General features: G+C 33.4%; 1 pseudogene; it reads right to left on the bottom strand.

Moving 5' to 3' along the window:
- Positions 1-4,012: 4,012 nt before the first annotated feature.
- LOC106466948 overlaps positions 4,013-20,836 on the bottom strand; it is a 26,894-nt pseudogene continuing 10,070 nt past the window's right edge.

Below are 20,836 nucleotides of genomic sequence, written 5' to 3'. Positions count from 1 at the left end.
ACCTGGTACTGGTATGGGTTGTTATAAGTCTTCAATAAGTTGTTGTTTCTACCCTGGTACTGGGAGTAGTTGATGTAAGTCATCAATGCCATTTTATATTTAACCTGGTACTGGTATGGGTTGTTATAAGTCTTCAATAAGTTGTTGTTTCTACCCTGGTACTGGGAGTAGTTGATGTAAGTCATCAATGGTAACAATCACATCAGTGGTAGTAGCTTCACCAAGAGTTTCACCGTTTCCCTTCTCAAAACTGAGTAGAGTTACTTCTTCGACGGTGGCTTCTTCAGGTGGCACGTCTTCAGCAGTATCATTTGTTCTGTTTTCCACTTCGTCCCAACTGAAATGTCCTGGACCGTGATAACGCCAAAGCCTGTTGGCATGCACCACTTTTGGCTTACCTCGCCGACCACATTTTATCCGGAAAGTCACGTCTGAGAGACGATCCACTATGTCATATGGGCCTTCCCATGGAGAAGACAACTTAGGATACTTCCCTTTGGTCTTCCTGGGATTATACAACCACACCTTGTCTCCTGGTACAAAGCTGGCTTCAGTACATCTCTTATCATAAGATAACTTCATCGAATCAGCAGACGTTTCAAAGTTTGAATGCACTTGGTGGTGAATATCATCCATCCTTTCCGATAACACTTTCACAAACTCTGACACATTTTCAGGCAACTCTTCATAAGGTGGGCGTCCTGTTGACAGATCCATTGGCAACCGAGTTAGAAACAATAACACATTAAGGACTTAAAAAACCATTGCCTGTACCAGGTTAAAAAACACATTAAAGACTTACAACTACCCCTGCCAGTACCAGATTAGATACAACAACACATTAAAGACTTGCAAAAATACCTGCCAGTATCAGGTTAGATACTACAACACATTATAGACTTACGAACAACCTCTGTCAGTACCAGATTAAATACAATAACACATTAAAGACTTTTGAACAACCCCGGTCTGTACGAGTTTAGATACAACAACGCATTAAACACTTACAACAACCTTTGCTAGTACCAGGCTAGAAACAAAAACACATTAAAGAGTTACAACAACCCCTGCCAGTACCAAGTTAGATACACCAACACATTCAAGACTATGAATAACCTCTGCTAGTAACAGGTTAGATAAAACATCACATTAAAGACTTATGAACAACCTCTGCCAGTACCATGTTACACACTTAAGACTTACAACAAACTCTGCCTGCACCTGGTTAAATACAACAAAACATTACAAACTTACAACTACCCATGACCGTACCATTTTAGATACAACATTACATTAAAACTTACGAATAACTACTGCCAGAACCAGTTTAGATACAACATAATTTTAAAGATTTACGAACAACCCGAGCCAGTACCAGGTTAAATACAACAACATATTAGACACTTACGAATCATACCTGCCAGTACCAGGTTAAATACAACAAGACATTAAGGAGTTACAATAACATCTGCCACTACCAGGCTAGATTGAACAACACATTAAATAATTAGAACAACCCCTGCCTGTACCAGGTTAGATACAACAAACATTGAAGACTTACAACAACCCATGCAAGTACCAGGTTAGATACAACAACACATTGAAGATTTGCAACAGCCATTAGTCGTACAGGGTTAGATAAAACAGCACATTAAAGACTTAGGAATAACTCATGCCATTACCAGATTACATATAATAACACATTAAAGACCTTCGAACAACCCCGGTCTGTACGAGTTTAGATACAGTACCAGGTTAGAAACAAAAACACATTAAAGAGTTACAACAACCTCTGCCAGTAACAGGTTAGATACAAAAACACATTAAAGACTATCGAACAACATCTGCCAGTACCAATTTAGATACAAGAACACATTAAAGAATTATGAAGAACCTCTGCAAGTATCAGGTTAGATAGGACAACACATTGAAAACTTACGAACAACATCTGCCAATACCAGGTTAGATTCGACAAAACAATGAAGACTTAGAACAACCCCTGCTAGTACCAGGTGAGATACGACAACACATTAAAGACTTTCGAACAACCTCTATCTGCAGATGCTAGATCCGACAACACAATAAAGATTTACAAAAACCTCTGCCAGTACCAAGTCAGATACAACAACACATTAGAGACTTTCTAACAACCCCTGTCTGTACGAGATTAGATACAACAACACATTAAAGACTTAGAAAAACATTTGCCAGTACCAGGTTAGAAAGAAGAACACATTAAAGAGTTACAACAACATCTGCATGTACCAGGCTCGATACAAAAACAATTTAAAGGCTTATGAACAACCTGTGCTAGTATCAGGTTAGATACAACAACGCAGTAAGACTTATGAACAATGCCTACCAATAACAGGTTAGAAACAACAACACATTAACAACTTGCAACAACGTATGCCAGTACTAGGTTAAATACTACAGCACATTAAAGACTTATGATCAACACCAACCAGTAACAGGTTAGATACAACAACACATTAAAGACTTGCAAGAACCCCTGCCAATACTAGGTTAGATAATACATCACATTAAAGACTTAAGAACAATACCTGCCTGTACGAATTTAGATACAACAACACATTAACAACTTACAATAACAAACATCAGTACCAGTTTAGATACAATACACATTGAAGACTTACAATAACTCTTTCCGGTACCAGGTTAAATACAACAATACATTAAAGATTTACAATAACCCCGGCCAGTACCAGGTTAAATACAATAACACATTAAAGACTTACAACAACCGCTGCTAATACTAGGTTAGATACAACAATACATTAAAGACTTACATCAACCTCTGTCAGTACCAGACTAGATACAACAACACATTGAAGACTTACAATAACTCTTTCCGGTACCAGGTTAAATACAACAATACATTAAAGATTTACAATAACCCCGGCCAGTACCAGGTTAAATACAATAACACATTAAAGACTTACAACAACCGCTGCTAATACTAGGTTAGATACAACAATACATTAAAGACTTACATCAACCTCTGTCAGTACCAGACTAGATACAACAACACATTGGAGACTTACAACAACCCATTCTAGTACCATGTTAAATACAAAATGACATTAACGACTTACGAACAACCCCTGCCAGTACCAGGTTAAATACAACTACACATTGAAGACTTACAATAACACCTGCCAGTACCAGGTTAAATACAACTACACATTGAAGACTTACAATAACACCTGCCAGTACCAGGTTAAATACAATAACACATTAAAGAGTTACAACATCCCCTGCTAATACCAGGTTACATAAAACAACACATTTAAGACTTACAACGACCCCTGCCAGTACCAGGTTAGATGCAACAACATATTTAAAATTTAGCTATAATTCCTGCCAGTAGAAATTTAGATACAACAATACATTAAATATTTATGGGTAACCCCAGCCAGTACCAGGATATATACAACATCACATTAAAGACGTACAATAACCCCTGCTAATACCAAGTTAGATACAACAACACATTAAAGACTCATAACAACCCCTGCCAGTACCAGGTTACATACAACAAACATTGAAGACTTAAAACAACCCCTGCCAGTACCAGGTTACTTACAACATACATTGAAGACTTAAAACAACCCCTGTCAGTACCAGGATACATACAACAACACATTGGAGATTTACAACAACCCATTCTAGTACCATGTTCTATACAAAAACACATTAAAGACTTACAACAACCCCAGTCAGTATCAGTTTAGATACAACAATATATTAAAGACTTATTGACAACCTCTGCAAGTACCAGGTTTGATGCAATAACACATTAAAGACTTACTCACCCCTGACAGTACCAGCTTAGGTACAACAACCCATTTAAGAGTTACAACAATTCATGATAGTACCAGGTTAGATACAACAACCCATTAAACACCTAAAATATAGTAGTAAGTCTCCTTCGGCTAGGTTTGACCATGGATGAGCATCCGTCCATTGTTAGTTCATGTTGATCGCTCGTCTAGAGCAGCCGTCTCTTGTGACTAAGGAGACCGACACGAGAGTGACAGTCCCGGTTGCAGAGGTCACATATGTGCGTTGACGATTGTCTGTTGGTTGCCTTTTCCTTTTGGTGCGTTCGCTTCTCTTCTGCCGCCACCGTCAATTCCTTTTCACCAATCTTCAGCTGTTTACAGAGAGTCTTTCTCCAGTCGGCGCGATCAGCAGCGAGGTCCTCCCAAGTTTCGGTGTTGATGTTGAGCACCTTCATGTCTTTTTTGCAAATATCCTTGTATCTCAGCTGCAGGCGGCCGATGCCTCTCTGTCCTTCGGCAAGCTCTCCGTACAGGATGTCTTTTGGGATTCGGCCATCCTTCATGCGGCGCACATGGCCTATCCAGGACAATCGGCGCTGTCGTAATAGAGTGTACATGGTAGATTGGTTCGTACGAAACAAGGCATCGGTGTTAGTTACACCTACAATAACCCCTGCCAATTCCAGGTTACATATAACAAAACATTAAAAACTAACGAAGAACCCCTGCCTGCACTAGGTTAAATACAAAAACACATTAAAAACTTACAACAACCCCAGTCATTACCAGGTTGAATACAACAACCTACTAAAACTTACGAATAAGCCCTACAAATATAAGATTAGAACAACAACTATAATGTGACGGTCAGTCCCACTATTCATTAGTAAAAGAGTAGCCCAAGAGTTGGCAGTGGGTGGTGATGACTAGCTTCCTTCCCTCCAGTCTTTCACTGCTAAATTGGGGATGGTTAGTGCAGATAGCCCTCATATACCTTTCCGATAAATTCATAACAAACAAACTTAAGTATTTAAGTAGAATAAAAGTGACACCTGGAGATTGATTGAAAATGACATGTTATGCTGATTGATTTATAAGAACAGGTATGGAAAATTATATTAAATAAATAGTAAGGTTTAAAACATTAAAAAATAAGCAAAGAGTAAATATTATTTTTCTGACAGTGATGAAACCAATGTACGGAGATCATTGCTTCCAGGATCTAGATTAACTCCGAAAGGTTGGACAGTGTTTCGATTAGCAATCCAATAAGTTTTTTTTTTTTATTTCTCTATCTGTATTATTAACATCGTTAATGGAATCACCGGGTTGGTTAAGGTGTTGACCAACAGGGAGATCTTTTTCAGTGTTAATAAATGATTTATTGTTGTTTAAATGTTCTCTGAAAGTTGCTTGTGTGTATGCCCTATATATTGGTAATTGCATTTTTTACACTGTATAAGGTAAATGGTGTTTTTTGTTTCACAAGTGATTTCTTTGGATATTTTAAAATTTCTTTGATTGTGCTTGTCAGAAAATGAGTCTGCGGTTTTTATGAACTTGCAGGTTTGACAACGGGCTTTATTACATCGACGACAAACATTTTTGGGTAGATTGTAATTCACTTTTGTGTGAACAAGGATATCTTTCAGAGTTCTGCTTTTTCAGAAGGAGACAACTGGAACTTCAGGAATTATCTGTCTAAGGCGATCATTCAGTTGTAGGAGATGAAAATATTTTTCTTTTTCAGAATTCGCGAAACGTTTCTGAGTTTAAGCTGATAAGTAATAATAAGAGGAATTATATATGAAAGTTTAGTATTGTTCTGATTTAGGATGATTTTCCGCTGAGTGTTGTAAGCCTTTTCAGTTTGTCTGTTTCAATATCAGGTTATACTTTTGTTGCTGAGTAAGATGACATAATAGCCATTGTTGGATTGTAGTGTTACCAAAACCCACTGAGTTTCTATATATATTATATTTTTACTAATAATTATTCTATGGATACAGTATAGTAGACTGGTATGTATATAAATCATATTATGCTTTTCTGTGTCGGTTTGTACTTGTGACGGATTTAATATTATATAATAACTTTAATATCGATGTTTGTTCAAATTAATTTATATTTGGAAATGTACATGGCTTGTACTGTTAAATCTGTATTGCGAAACTCCGCCAATTCTCTAAAGTTGTAGAAGATTCTCGAGAGTAAGAATCAACAATATATGTGTGTACGTAAATGCTAGTGTTAGCGTCAGTATTGTTACATAAAACTGAAATTTCGAGAAACTCTCCATACGGCTATAAATATAACCAACGCGACGTGCCAAAAAGAGTATCTGTTATTAATTTGCTCTAGTCAGGGTGCTATACACTATGGGAACTATAACTGTGATTGTTATAACGCTTATCAATTGGAAAACTTAAGGTATTTGACTAGGAATATTTATAAGTTTCGAAGGTTACAAATCGTTTAACTTCAGTGGATTCTCGTAGGACATTTTTACGAAAACATTACCTAACTTAAACGGTGCAACAATTCAGTGTATGTGACAAAAGTAGATAGTTTCCAGGCGAATCGTATATACATCGACTATATACATTGACTCGCTAATCGTAAACTCTCGATAAGTTCCAAGCTACAAAGAAGATCTTATATTGTTTGTAATAACTATTGGTAATAATTGTTATTGTAAATTGTGTTGTTGTGTGTATAGTAACACATATTTGTGTTAAAAACAAAAACGGTGTGTATCAATCTTGTTGGCAAATATCACAAACTGATTGTATATCGGATTTAATTACATAAAAGTACATAATTTAATTACATAATCCAAAGTATAGTTTAACTACAAAATTTAAATTATCAGTTATCTTGGCTTCGGACTATTTGAAATTCTAATACGTTATGTAATAAATTGGGGCTCGTGTCCGAGATCCGAATCAGATACAAAATTCGATTTAAATTAAAAGTTAAATCACAATTAAATTAATATTTATCAGTGCTAATAAAATTTGATCATGACTGATTATCAAGATTTTTTTGTATCACCCTCCCTAGAATAACTAGAAAAAATATAACAAAAATGAATTGCTCGAAATGCCCAAAGTTTTAGAACTAGAAGGTAATGGTCAAAGAAAAAAAATGAACTAGGACTCTGCATTTATGGATCCATACACTGCAACCGGTGGACTTAGTCCATACCAAGAGAAGAAAGTAAGTACTATGTAAAGACTGACCATTAGGTACCACACAAGAGTGTTAGCAACTTCGTGATCTGATTTACACCACTAACGATGGTACAGTACACAAATTAATATCTGATGTACACCACTAGCAATAGTCCAGTAGATAAATTAATATCTTATATAAACCAGAAACGATAGAACAATAAAGAAATTCATTATGATGAACATCAATGAGATTAGCACAATACAGAAAAAAATATCTTATAAACACCACTAACGATAGTACAATACCCGAAACACTAACACTATATGATGTACATTACTGACGATAGTACAATACCCGAAACAGTATATGAAGTACATTACTAACGATAGTACAATACGCAGTTTAATATCTGATATAAACCACTAACAATAGTACAATAAAGATATTAATACCTTATGTACACCACCAACAATAGTACAATACAAAAATTAATATCTGATGTTCACCACTAACGATAGCACAATACACAATATAATATATGATAAACACCATAACGATAGAACAATACAGATAATAACATCTGATACACACCACTAACGAGAGTACAATACACAATTAATATCTGATATACACCACTAAGAAGAGTACAATACGCAATTTAATATCTGACATTTACCACTAGCGATAGTGTAATACAGAAAAGAACATCTGATATACAATACTAACGATAGTACAATATGTAATTTAATATCTGATGTAAACTACTAACGATAGTACAATAGAAAAATTAAATTTCTGATATACACCATTAACGTTAGAAATATTCAAAACCTAATATCTTATATATATATACCACTAACGATAGCACAATACACCAATTAATATCTGATGTACACCACTAAGAATAGTACAATACGCAGTTTAATATCTGATTTACCCCACTAATGACGGCACAATACAGAAATTAATATCTTTTTTAAACCACTAACGAATACAATAAACAAAATAATAAATGTTATACACCACTAACGATAGAACAATACACAATTTAATATCTGATATACACCACTAACAATAGTACAATACGCAAATTACTATCTGGTGTACACCACTAACAATAGTACAATACGCAATTTAATATCTGATATACACCACAAATGATAGTAAAATACAGAAAATAATATCTAATATACACCACTAACATCAGTAGAATACACAATTTAATATTTGATATACACCACTAACGATAAAATAATACATAAATTAATATCTTATGTACACCACTAACGACAGTACAATACAAAAATTAATGAATGTTATACACCAGTGACGAGTGAACAATACACAATTCAATATCTGATATACACCTTAACGATAGCATAATACGCAAATTAATATCAGATGTACACCACTAACGATAGTACAATCCATAAATTATCTGATATAAACATTAATGACAGCACAATACACAATATAATATCTGATATACATCATTAAGATTAGTACTATATATAAATTAATATCTGATATACACCACTAACGATAGAACAATACAAAAATCAATACTTTATATAAACCAATAAAGATAGTTCTATAAAGAAATTAATTTCCGATATACATCACTAACGATATCACAATACACAATTTAATATCTGATATTCACCACCAACGATAGCACAATACACAATATAATATCTGTTACTGCCATAACGATAGAACATTACAGAAAATAATATCTGATCTACACAACTAACGATAGTATAATACGGAAAAGAACATCTGATATACACTACTAACGATAGCACAATACGAAATTTAATATCTGTTGTACACCACTAACGATAGTAGAATAGAAAAATTGTTATCTGTTATACATCATTAACGTTAGAACAATACAAAAGTAATATCTGATATATAACACTAACGATAGTACAATAAAGAATTTAATATCTGATATACACCACTAACGATAGCACAATAAACAAATTAATAAATGATATACACCAGTAACGAAAGAACAATACACAATGTAATATCTGATATACACCACTAACGATAGTAATATACACAAATTTATAAATGATATACACCACTAATGATAGTACAATACACTAAAGAATATCTGATATACACCACTAACGATAAAACAATATAGAAATGAATATCTGAAGTACACCACTAACAATAGTACAATACATTAATTAATATCTTATATACACCACTAACGATAGTACAATACACAAATAATAATCTGATATATATACCACTAACAATAGAACAATGCACAAATTAATATCTAATATATATACCACTAAAGATAGTACAAAGCAAAAATTAATATATGTTATACACAACAAATGATAGCATAATACAGAATATAATATCTGATTTACACCATTTAACTATACTAAAATACAGAAATTAATATCTGATATACATTACTAACGATAGTAGAATACACAATATAATATCTGATATTCACCATAACGATAGAACAATACAGAAAATAATATCTGATATACATCACTTTCATTAGTACGATACGCAAATTAATATTTGATGTACACTGCTAACGATTGTACACTAGAGAAATTAATATCTGATATACACCATTAACTATAACACAATACACAAATTAATATCTGAAATACGCCACTAACGATAGTAGAGTACGCAAATAATATCTGATATGCACCACTAACGATCGAACATTACAGAAAATAATATATAATATACACCTCTAACATTTGTACAATACACAAATTAATATCTGATATACACCACTAACGATAGCACAATATAAATATTGATATCTGATATATATCATTAACGACAGTACACAACTCAAATCAATATCTGATATAACCCACTAATGATAGAAAAATACAGAAATGTGTATCTGTTATACACTACTAACGATAGTACAATAAAGAAATTAATATCTGATATACATCACTATCAATAATACCATAAACAAATTAACAACTATATTAGAATACATAAATTAATATCTGATATACACCACAAACGAAAACACAATAAAAAATAAGTACACCATTAACGTTAGTCAATACATAAATAATATATGATGTACACCACTAACGATGGTACAATACAGAAATTAATATCTGATTTACCCCACTAATGATGGTACAATACAGAAATTAATATCTGATTTAAACCACTGACGATAATACAATACAGGAATTAACATCTGATATACAACACTAACGAAAGCACAATACAGAAATTAATATCTTACATACACCACTAACGATAATAGAATACATAAATTAATATCTGATAAACACCATCAACGATAGTACAATACACAATTTAATATCTGATATTTATCGGAACGATAGAACAATACACATATTAATATCTGATATTTATCGGAACGATAGAACAATATACATATTAATATCTGATGTACACCACTAACGATAGTTCGAAAAAGAAATTAATATCTGATATACAGTCTAACAATAGTACAATACACAAATTAATAACTGATTTACACTAATAAATGTAGTACAATACCTATATTAATATATGAAATACCCACTAACAATGGTAGAATACAGAAAATAATATCTGAGATACAGCACTAAAAATAGTACAATACACAATTTAATATCTGATAAACACCACTAACGATAGTACTATACACAAATTTATATCTGATACTTACCACTAACGATAGTAGAAGACACAAAATGATATCCGATATACACCACTAACGATAGTACAATACACAAATAAAATATGATGTACACCACTGACATTAGTACAATACATAATTTATTATCTGATAAACACCACCAACGATAGTACAATAAACAAAAAATAATATCTGATATACATCACTAACATTAATAATATACACAAATTAATGTCTAATATACAACACTAACGATAGTACAACACAGAAATTATCATGTGATATAAACAACTAACGATAGCACAATACACAAATCAAAATGTGATATACACTTCTAACGATAGAACAATATACAATTTAATATCTGATATTCATCACTAACGATAGCACAATAAAGAATTAATATCCAAAATACAACATTAACTATACTAAATTACAGAAATTAATATCTGATATACATTACTAACGATAGTAGAATACATATATTAATAGCTGATGTACTCCACTACCGAAAGCAGAATACACAGAAAAATATTTGATATATACCACTAGAGATTGTACAATACACAAATAATATATGATCTACTCCCCTAATGATGGTACAATACAGAAATCAATATCTGGTATACACCACTAACAATAGCACTGTACAGAAATTAATATCTTACATACACCACTAATGATAATACAATACGGAAATTAATATCTGATAAACACCATCAACGATAGTACAATACACAATTTAATATCTGAAGAACTACACTACCGAAAGTAGAATACACAGAATAATATCTGATATACACCACTAACGATAGTACAATACAGAAATTAATATTTGATATACACAATTAACGTCAGAACAATACATAAACTAATATCTGATGTTCACCATTAACGACAGGACAATACATAAATTCATATCTGATGTACACTCCTAAGGATAGTACAATACAAAAATTAATATCGGAAGTACACCTATACTATTGACCAATATAAAAATTAATATCTAATGTAAAACACTAATATATCACAATACACAATATAATATCTGATATACATAACTAAAACTAGTAGAATACACAAATTAATATCGGCTATACAACACTAACGATAGTACAATAAACAAATTAATATCGGATATACACCACTAACAATAGTACAAGAAAAAAGTAATACCCAAATACACCATTAAATATACTACAATACAGAAATTAATATCTGATATACATTAATAAGGATAGTAGATTACAGAGAATAATATCCTATACATACAATTAGTGATTGTACAATACATAAATATTATTTGATGTACACAACTAACGATGGTAAAATACATAAATTAGTATCTGATTTACTCCACGAACGATAGTAGATTAGAGAAAAAATATAGCTGATACACACAACTAACGATAGTTCAATACAGAAATCAATATTTGATATAAACAACACATTAAAGACTTGTAACAACTCTTGCAGGTACCAGGAGAGATAAAATAACACATTAAAAACTTAAAGGAACCCCTGCCAGTACCAAGTTCAATAAAACAACGCATTAAAGACTTACAATAACCTCTGCCATATACATGTTAAATACATCAATATATTAAAACTAACGAACAACCCCTGCCAGTACCAGGTTAGATACAACCACATATTAAAGACTTACAACAACCCCTGCCAATTCCATGTTAAATACAACAACACACTAAAGACTTGCAACAACCCCTTCCAGTACCCGGTGAGATACAAGTACACATTAAAGAATTACAACAACCCATGCTAGTGCCAGGATAGATACAACAACGCATTCAAGATTTACAACAACCTATGCCAGCAGTAGGTTAAATTCAACAACGCATTGAAAACTAAGGAACAACTTCTGCCAGTACAAGGTTATGTACAACAAAACATTAAACATTTACAACAACCCCTGTAAAATCCATTTTTAATACAACATGATTTTATAAATTTACGAACAACCCTTGAAAGTACCAGCTTACTTACAAGAACACATTAAAGACTTACAACAACCCCAGCAAGTACAACGTTAGATACAACAAACTATTAAGGACTTACAACAACCCCTGCCAGTACCAGGGTAGATACAACAACATATTAAAGTCTTACAATAACCCTTGCCAATTCCATGTTAAATATAACCAGATATTAAAAACTTTCTAACAACCTCTGCAGTACCAGGTTAGATAGAACACATTAAAGACTACCAACAACACCTGCCAGTTCCCTGCTAGATACAACAACACATTAAATACTTACAATAACTAATGCCAGTACCAGGTTAGATAGAACCACACATTAAAGACTTTCGAACAACCTCTCCCGGTACAAGGTTATATACAACAAAAAATTAAAAACTTTTAACAACCCTTGCCATTTCCCGGTTAAATTCAACAACACAATCAAGATTTACACCAACCTTTGCCAGTACCAGTTAGATACAACAAAACATTAAAGACTGACAAAAATCTTTTACCAGTACCAGGTTAAATACAAAAACATATTAAATACTTACAACAACCCTTGAAAGAACAGGGTTAGATATAACAACACATTAAAGACTTAAAACAATCTCTGCCAATTCCATGTTAAATACAACAACCCCTTCCAGTACCTGTTTAGATACAACAACACATTAGAGACTTAAAACAACCCCTGCCAGTAACAGGTTAAATAAAACAAAGCATTAAAGACTTATAATAACGCCTGCCAATTCCATGTTAAATACAACACGATATTAAATATTTAGAACAACCCATGCCAGTAGTATGTTAAATTCAACAACACTTTGAAAACTTACAACAACCAATACCAGTTTCATGTTAAAAAAAACAATATATTAAAAACTTACAAACAACCCATGCCACTACTGGGTTGGGTACAACAACAAATTAAAGATTTAAGCACCCCCTGCCAGTAACAGGTTAAATAAAACAAAGCATTAAAGACTTATAATAACGCCTGCCAATTCCATGTTAAATACAACACGATATTAAATATTTAGAACAACCCATGCCAGTAGTATGTTAAATTCAACAACCCTTTGAAAACTTACAACAACCAATACCAGTTTCATGTTAAAAAAACAAGATATTAAAAACTGACAAACAACCCATGCCACTACTGGGTTGGGTACAACAACAAATTAAAGATTTAAACACCCCATTCCAGTAATAGGTTAAATTCAACAAACAATTTAAAACTTATAACATCTACTACCATATCCATGTAAAAGAAACAAGAAAATAAAGGTACCAGGGTAGATACAACAAAAATTAAAGATTTAAACAACCTATGCAAGTAGTAGAAATTGAACAAAAAATTGAAAACTTACAAGAACCACTACCAGTTCCATGTTAAAAAAAACAAGATAATAAAATCTTACAAACAACCCCTTAAGGTACCAGGTTAGATAAAGCAATATATTAGAGACTTACAACAACCCCTGCCAGTACCCGGTTAGATACATTAACACATTAGAGAATTACAACTACTGCTGCCAGTACCAGGCTAGATACAACAACACATTAGAGACTTACAACAACCCCTGACAGTACCCGGTTAGATACAACAACACATTCGAGAGTACAACTACCCCTGCCAGTACAAGGCTAGATACAACAACACATTAAATACTTACAACAACCACTACCAGTTACATATTAAAAAAGAAGATATTAAAAACTTACAAACAACCCATACCACTACCAGGTTGGATACAACAACAAATTAAAGTTTTAAACAACCCATGTCAGTACCAGGTTAAATACAACAACACACTAAAGACTTACAACAATCCCTGCCAGTACCCAGTTAGAAATAAAAACACATTAGAGACTTATAACAACCCCTGTCACTACCGGGTTAGATACAAAAACACATAAGAGAGTTACAACAACCCCTGCCAGTACCAGGTTGGATACAACAACACATTAAATACTTACAACAACCACTACCAGTTACATATTAAAAAAGAAGATATTAAAAACTTACAAACAACCCATACCACTACCAGGTTCGATACAACAACAAATTAAAGATTTAAACAACCCATGCCAGTAGGAGGTTAAATTCAACATAAAATTGAAAACTTACAACAACCACTACCAGTTCCATGTCAAAAAACAAGAGAATAAAAACTTACAAACAACTTCTGTAGGTGCCAAGTTAGATACAACAACACATTAAATACTTACAACAACCATTGACTATACCAGATTAGATACAACACATTAAAGACTTACAACAATCACTACCAGTTCCATGTTAAAAAAACAAGAGAATAAAAACTTACAAACAACCCCTGAAGGTACCAGGTTATATACAACAACACGTTAAGGACTTACAACTACCACTACCAGTTCCATGTTAAAGAAAGTAGAGATTTAAAACTTACAAAACCCCTGAAAATACCAGGTTAGATACAACAACACATTAGAGATTTACAACAACCATTGGTTGTACAGGTTAGATACAACAACACATTAAAGACTTTTGAAGAACCTCTGCCAGTACTAGTTTATTTACAACAAAAAATAAAAACTCACAACAACCCCTTTTATTACTAGGTTAGATACAACAGCGCATTAAAGACTTATAATTACCCTGCCATTTCCATATTAAATACAACAAGATATTAAAAACTTATAAACAACACCTGAAGGTACCAGGTTAGATACAAAAACACATAAACGACTTACAACAACCCCTGTCATTACCAGGTTACATACAACAACACACTAGAGACTTTCAACAACCCTTGCAACTACCAGGTTAGATACAAAAACACATACTTCGACATCCCAATACTTTCAAAAAACAAAAATTAGTGGTATTGACCTACTTCGAGACTCAAACATGTTCCAACAACAAAGAACATGGTGTATACCTACATCGATTTTAAAACACTTTCAAAAAACAAAGCACATGCTGTAGACCTACTTCGATAGTCAAACACGTTCAAAAAACAAATAGTATGTTGTAGACCTACTTCGATAGTCTAACACTTTCAAAAAACAAAATACGTGGTCTAGAGCTACTTCGATAAACGAACAGTTTAAAAAAAGTATATGGTGTAGACCTACTTCAATTGTCAAACACGTTCAAACAACAAATAACTTGTTGTGGACCTACTTCGATATTCCAATACTTTCAAAAATAAAGTATAAGGAGTAACCTACTTCGATATTACAACACTTTAAGAAAAGTACATGATGTAGACCAACTTCAGTAGTCCAACACGTTCAAAAAACAAAGCACACGGTGTAGACATACTTCGATATTCCAACACTTTCAAAAACAAATTAGAAAGTGTAGACCTACTTCGATATACCAACACTTTCAAAAAACAAATGTTACGTCTCCGTTTGTTAATTAACTTTCCGTAACTTCGTTCCGACGAAACTTTAGCGACACAAGTCCTTACTTAATAAAACTGGTTTATTCTTTCCGAATATAACTTTACGATACATTTAATTTCAACAATCGCGCTAAAACAAACGCTATATCAACGAACGTTAACTTCAACAATACGTCTATCTCTGACCGCAGTTCAATTACTCATTACCTACACACACATCACATTACTACCACGTTGTGAGCGTCATATATATATATACCAGACAAATATATATCTAGTAAATGCTAGGGCATTCACGAAGGAACAAGATACTTCTAGAAAATAGGTGGCGTCAAAATAGTCACGTGATCTCGCTGACGCAACACTGCCCCCTCCTTAGTATTGTTCGTCCCGAACAATAGCCACTTAAAATAAATCAATAACAATTAACAATAACTGTACAGTAAATGTACAGAAATACAAACACAAAATTACAATTCAACAAAGTCTCTTAATTTTACGGTACGTATCTTCTTCCGTACTGGTCTCCGTCTCGTTGGCTTCTGCTTCATGTGGGATTCATCTGCTTCATCAGTAAATGTCCTATCATCGGAACGCCCTAACCACCTGGTCATGCCGGACCCAAAACACTTAAGTAAGGTTTTAAATATACATATATTTATCCATTTCTAAAGTAAAATATCCCTAACATCTTTTCACATACACTCTCGCCATCGGCTACACTGTACCGGAAATAGACTAAACATTTCCTGGAAAACCTTCATGACGTCACTAAACTCCCTTTATATATATCATTCATTCGATTACACCACCATTCCCAGTTTTCCCATGTAGAAGAAAGTCCACCATTCGAAATCGTTATATGGTTTTCATGCATTTCTATCAAGACTTCTTGAACCTACGTGTTTTTCTAACATCATGAATGAAGCTAATATTGTTGTTAACCTGTGTACTGAAAGTATAAAATGAAATGTATAGACAACAAAAGTGGAAAATATATTTGTTGACTAGCTGAAGCATCCATCCCCTCAACAGAAGTTATTTAAATTCATGATTAATGAAAGGTTGTCTTAAGGCATGAAACGTTGCTCCCCATATATGCTATTGTAAAAAAAAAAGGGAAAACAACCGTAAAACGATAAAACACAAAATGTGAAACCGCAAATTTGCATGTCTCTCTGCATGGACGCAATAAACGTTCATGCCAAATTTGGTGAAGATCCATCAACAGGGAGCGAAGTAGAGGTAAAAAACGCCCATAGAAATCTCAAAATTGAAAATTTGTATATACCCTCGTATGTACTTAATGAACCTCCATATCATTTATGGTGAAGATCCATCCACACTCTGCGAAATAATTACATTGACATACAACAAACAGTAATATTATATTTATCTAGATTTCTTAATTTAGAGTCTGTTGAGCAAAGATTTTTTTTATTTTATGAATAACGTTGGTGATACAACAGAAAATAACTTAATTCAGAAATTATTTTGGCTTTTATGATTCCTCTATTTCGAGAAATCGAGCGTGACGTGACACACACTGACTTTTCTGTAGGTTAGATGCTCAATATTCATGTTGATTTGTTAGAAAGGATTTTTTTACTATCAGTCTTTTATAGTTAGTGAAATTTTGATAACTTCGATGATATAACAGCAAAATAGTTTAATTAAGAAGTTTTATGACAGTGAGTTGTTGCCAAAAGCAAAATAGAATTTACAAAGCAGTGTTACGTATCTGCTCGTTTGTTAGTTTTCGGTATAAATTCTTTCCGAGGAACTTCAGCGATACAAGTCCCTTCTTGATGAAAATTAGTTAATTCTTTCTCAATACAAACTTTGTGATACACTTAACAACTTTTATAACACACCCTATAAATCACAGTGATTCACATACTTACGCTGCCTACTGTTTGCTTGACTCAATTACCTGTCTCTTCGATCTATCTGCATATCTATCTATCTATGCAATTGTGCTAATTTTCTCGCCAGGCTTATATACTAAAAAAAGAGGGCGCCTCGAAGAAACTCTGGCCTCCCCGATAATTCAAAATCCTCCCAGAAACTCCAGCGCGCATGCTCCCAGCGTCACACGACTTCTACTTTCATAACAATGCCCCTTCGTTAGTGTTGTCTGTCTCGAATAATAGCCCCTTACATTAAAACAATAGATAATTAACAATAACCGAACTAAATGGACAGTTTATTTTGTTTGTAATTAAGCACAAAGCTACGCAATGGGCTATCTGTGCTCTGCCCACAACGGGTATCAAAACTCGGATTTTAGCGTTGTAAGTCCGCAGAGATGCCGCTGTGCCACTTAGATTACACCAATATTTAATGAAAACGAGGAAAGAAAATTCTCCCTTTGTTTTAATGATAAAATATGTTTTCTTAAAGGTTAGTGGCATGCATCCTGGAAAACGACACATTGTTGTAGTTTTAATAAAAATGCAGTTATTGTACAACTGCTGTCAGAATAATAAAACGTTTGTTTGTTGTTAACCACAAAGCTATCCAATTGGCTATTTGTACTGTGCTCACCACGAGTATCGAAGCCCAGTTTTTTGCCGCTGTGAATCCTCAGATTAACCACTGAGCCACTGGGAAGACATTGACAAAGGAAAGAAAATCAACGAATAATTCAGAGAATACAGTTAGTTATCGAACTTTCTGGTTAATATGAAGATAAGAATAAATGTGGAGGATTCCTTCTCAGATTATTTCACTTCTGAAGCAGGCGCTCCTCAAGAAGATAGATATCGCCAGTGTTTGATTTTGGTCAGATCATACATTACATGATTTTATAGATTTTGAACCATTTATGGGCAATTTAAAACTAAATATATTCCAAACTATTTCGTATTAATTGGTTTAGTTATCGTATCTAGCTGTAAATTCGTGGTTCGCATCCTGTTGGTCTAAAAATACGCAACGAATGATCTATATTAATTTTCATTCAAAGCCAGTTCCTGATTAAGTTCTACTTGTCAATAATATCGGTAATATAAAAGAATAAGTAAAAAGGCTTTAGCAGTAAATAGTCGTATAGTTATTGTTCATAGTATTGGCTATTAATAGTCCGCTGTACGGAAAGGGATAATGTAACTCTAAAAAAACAATTGTTGTGTACTTGTTTGAGGAAAACAAACAATCACTTTGAAAAGTATTGTTTGTAAAAATTATTATCAGTTGTATTGTGATGTAATTTCACAAAAATGTTCTGTTCAACGGACCACATTACTCCGGTATATGGCGTTATATACCATGATATTTGTGGCTCAGTCGTAAGTCTTGGGACTCACACCGTTAACAACTGGGCTTCCATACTCGTGGTGAGCATACTACAAATAGCCCATTGGACAGCTTTGTGGTTGACAACACTTAACTTCCTATACGATCCCTGGGTCTACTTACCACGAACCCTTCTTACTATGGCTAGGATACGACTTGTTCCAACTCTCTTTCTGCATGGTCCTGGGGCCCTTGCTGATCCATATTCATTTATTTTTCAACGCCATTAAGTACAAGGGATATCCCCGTTTTAAAAGTTACATATTCACGATCCCAAAACAACTTTATGACCCGAGTGTGTGGATATTTTGTGCCAACTGCTACTGTAACCCTCCCATAAGCGATTTGGTGGCAATCACACTACTTATGAAATGTGAAATGATATTTTTTCTGTTGAATATTTGGCAAAACTTCCCGAGATCTACCTGCTCTAGCTATTCCTAATTTCAAAGTAATAGTCAAGAGAGAATGCAGCTAGTAAACATTATCCGCCACCAACTCTAATCAAATAGTGGAATATCAAAGTTAATCGTGACTATATATCGACTCTGACTGTTATATAACTAGAACAATCGTGTATTTAGAACTGTTTTAAAATCAAGTTCTCAACGCTTTGTACTGTACTTCCATTTAGTTATTTATTCAATCATACAAGCCATAAACGAAAATTAAAAATCTAATATTCTATGTAATTAAGAAATTTGACATACAGCCTTCAGTTTTATTAAGTAAGGACTTGTGTCGCTAAAGTTTCGTCGGAACGAAGTTACGGAAAGTTAATTAACAAACGGAGACGTAACAATACTATAAACGTGACTGATATACATATTGAAACGTGTGTAGCCAAAAAGTTCATGATTAGAGTGAAATCTCGGTTTGAACTAAGAATAAACTAACATACACAAAGTTGAAAATCAGATATCATACTACGAAGAAACAGACAGATTAAGTCTGTAGTATGTTAAACATTGTGAGGGAATTAATATTCGTATTAAATGTTTAGATAGTTAAACTGGTTAATCTACAAACTAAGCAATTGCCCCAGTAGCACAGCGGTATGTCTGCGGACTTACAATGTTAGAATCCGGGTTTCGATACCCTTGGTGCTAAGCAACTGGGTTAGAACGTTTACAATATTTGTTGTTAAGCGCAAAACTACACAATGGATTATCTGTGCTGTGCCCATAGCGGCATTAAAACCCAATTATTAGCGTTGTTCATAACCCCTCAAACCTGTTTTTGAGTCACTGGAGAACGAACGCTTTGAAATATTGTTTTTAATAATAAACATGACCTAAAGCTAGAGCTTCTCAACGTAAGTGAACATTAGGTTTCGATTATGAGAAAAAGATACATTTAATTTTGTTGATGAAATATATATAAAAACTTTAAACGTAGAAATGGCCATGGCGCGTTTTACAACTCGTGACCGGACAGTATACAGACTCTGTCTCTGAACTTTAATGAATCTATTAATTTGTGAGTTATGTTTTAATTTTGAAGTTAGCTTACGTT

Source organism: Limulus polyphemus, unplaced genomic scaffold (genome assembly GCF_000517525.1).
Source record: "Limulus polyphemus unplaced genomic scaffold, Limulus_polyphemus-2.1.2 Scaffold2435, whole genome shotgun sequence".
Taxonomy (NCBI): Eukaryota; Metazoa; Arthropoda; class Merostomata; order Xiphosura; family Limulidae; genus Limulus; species Limulus polyphemus.
This window is presented reverse-complemented; position numbering and strand designations above follow the sequence as displayed.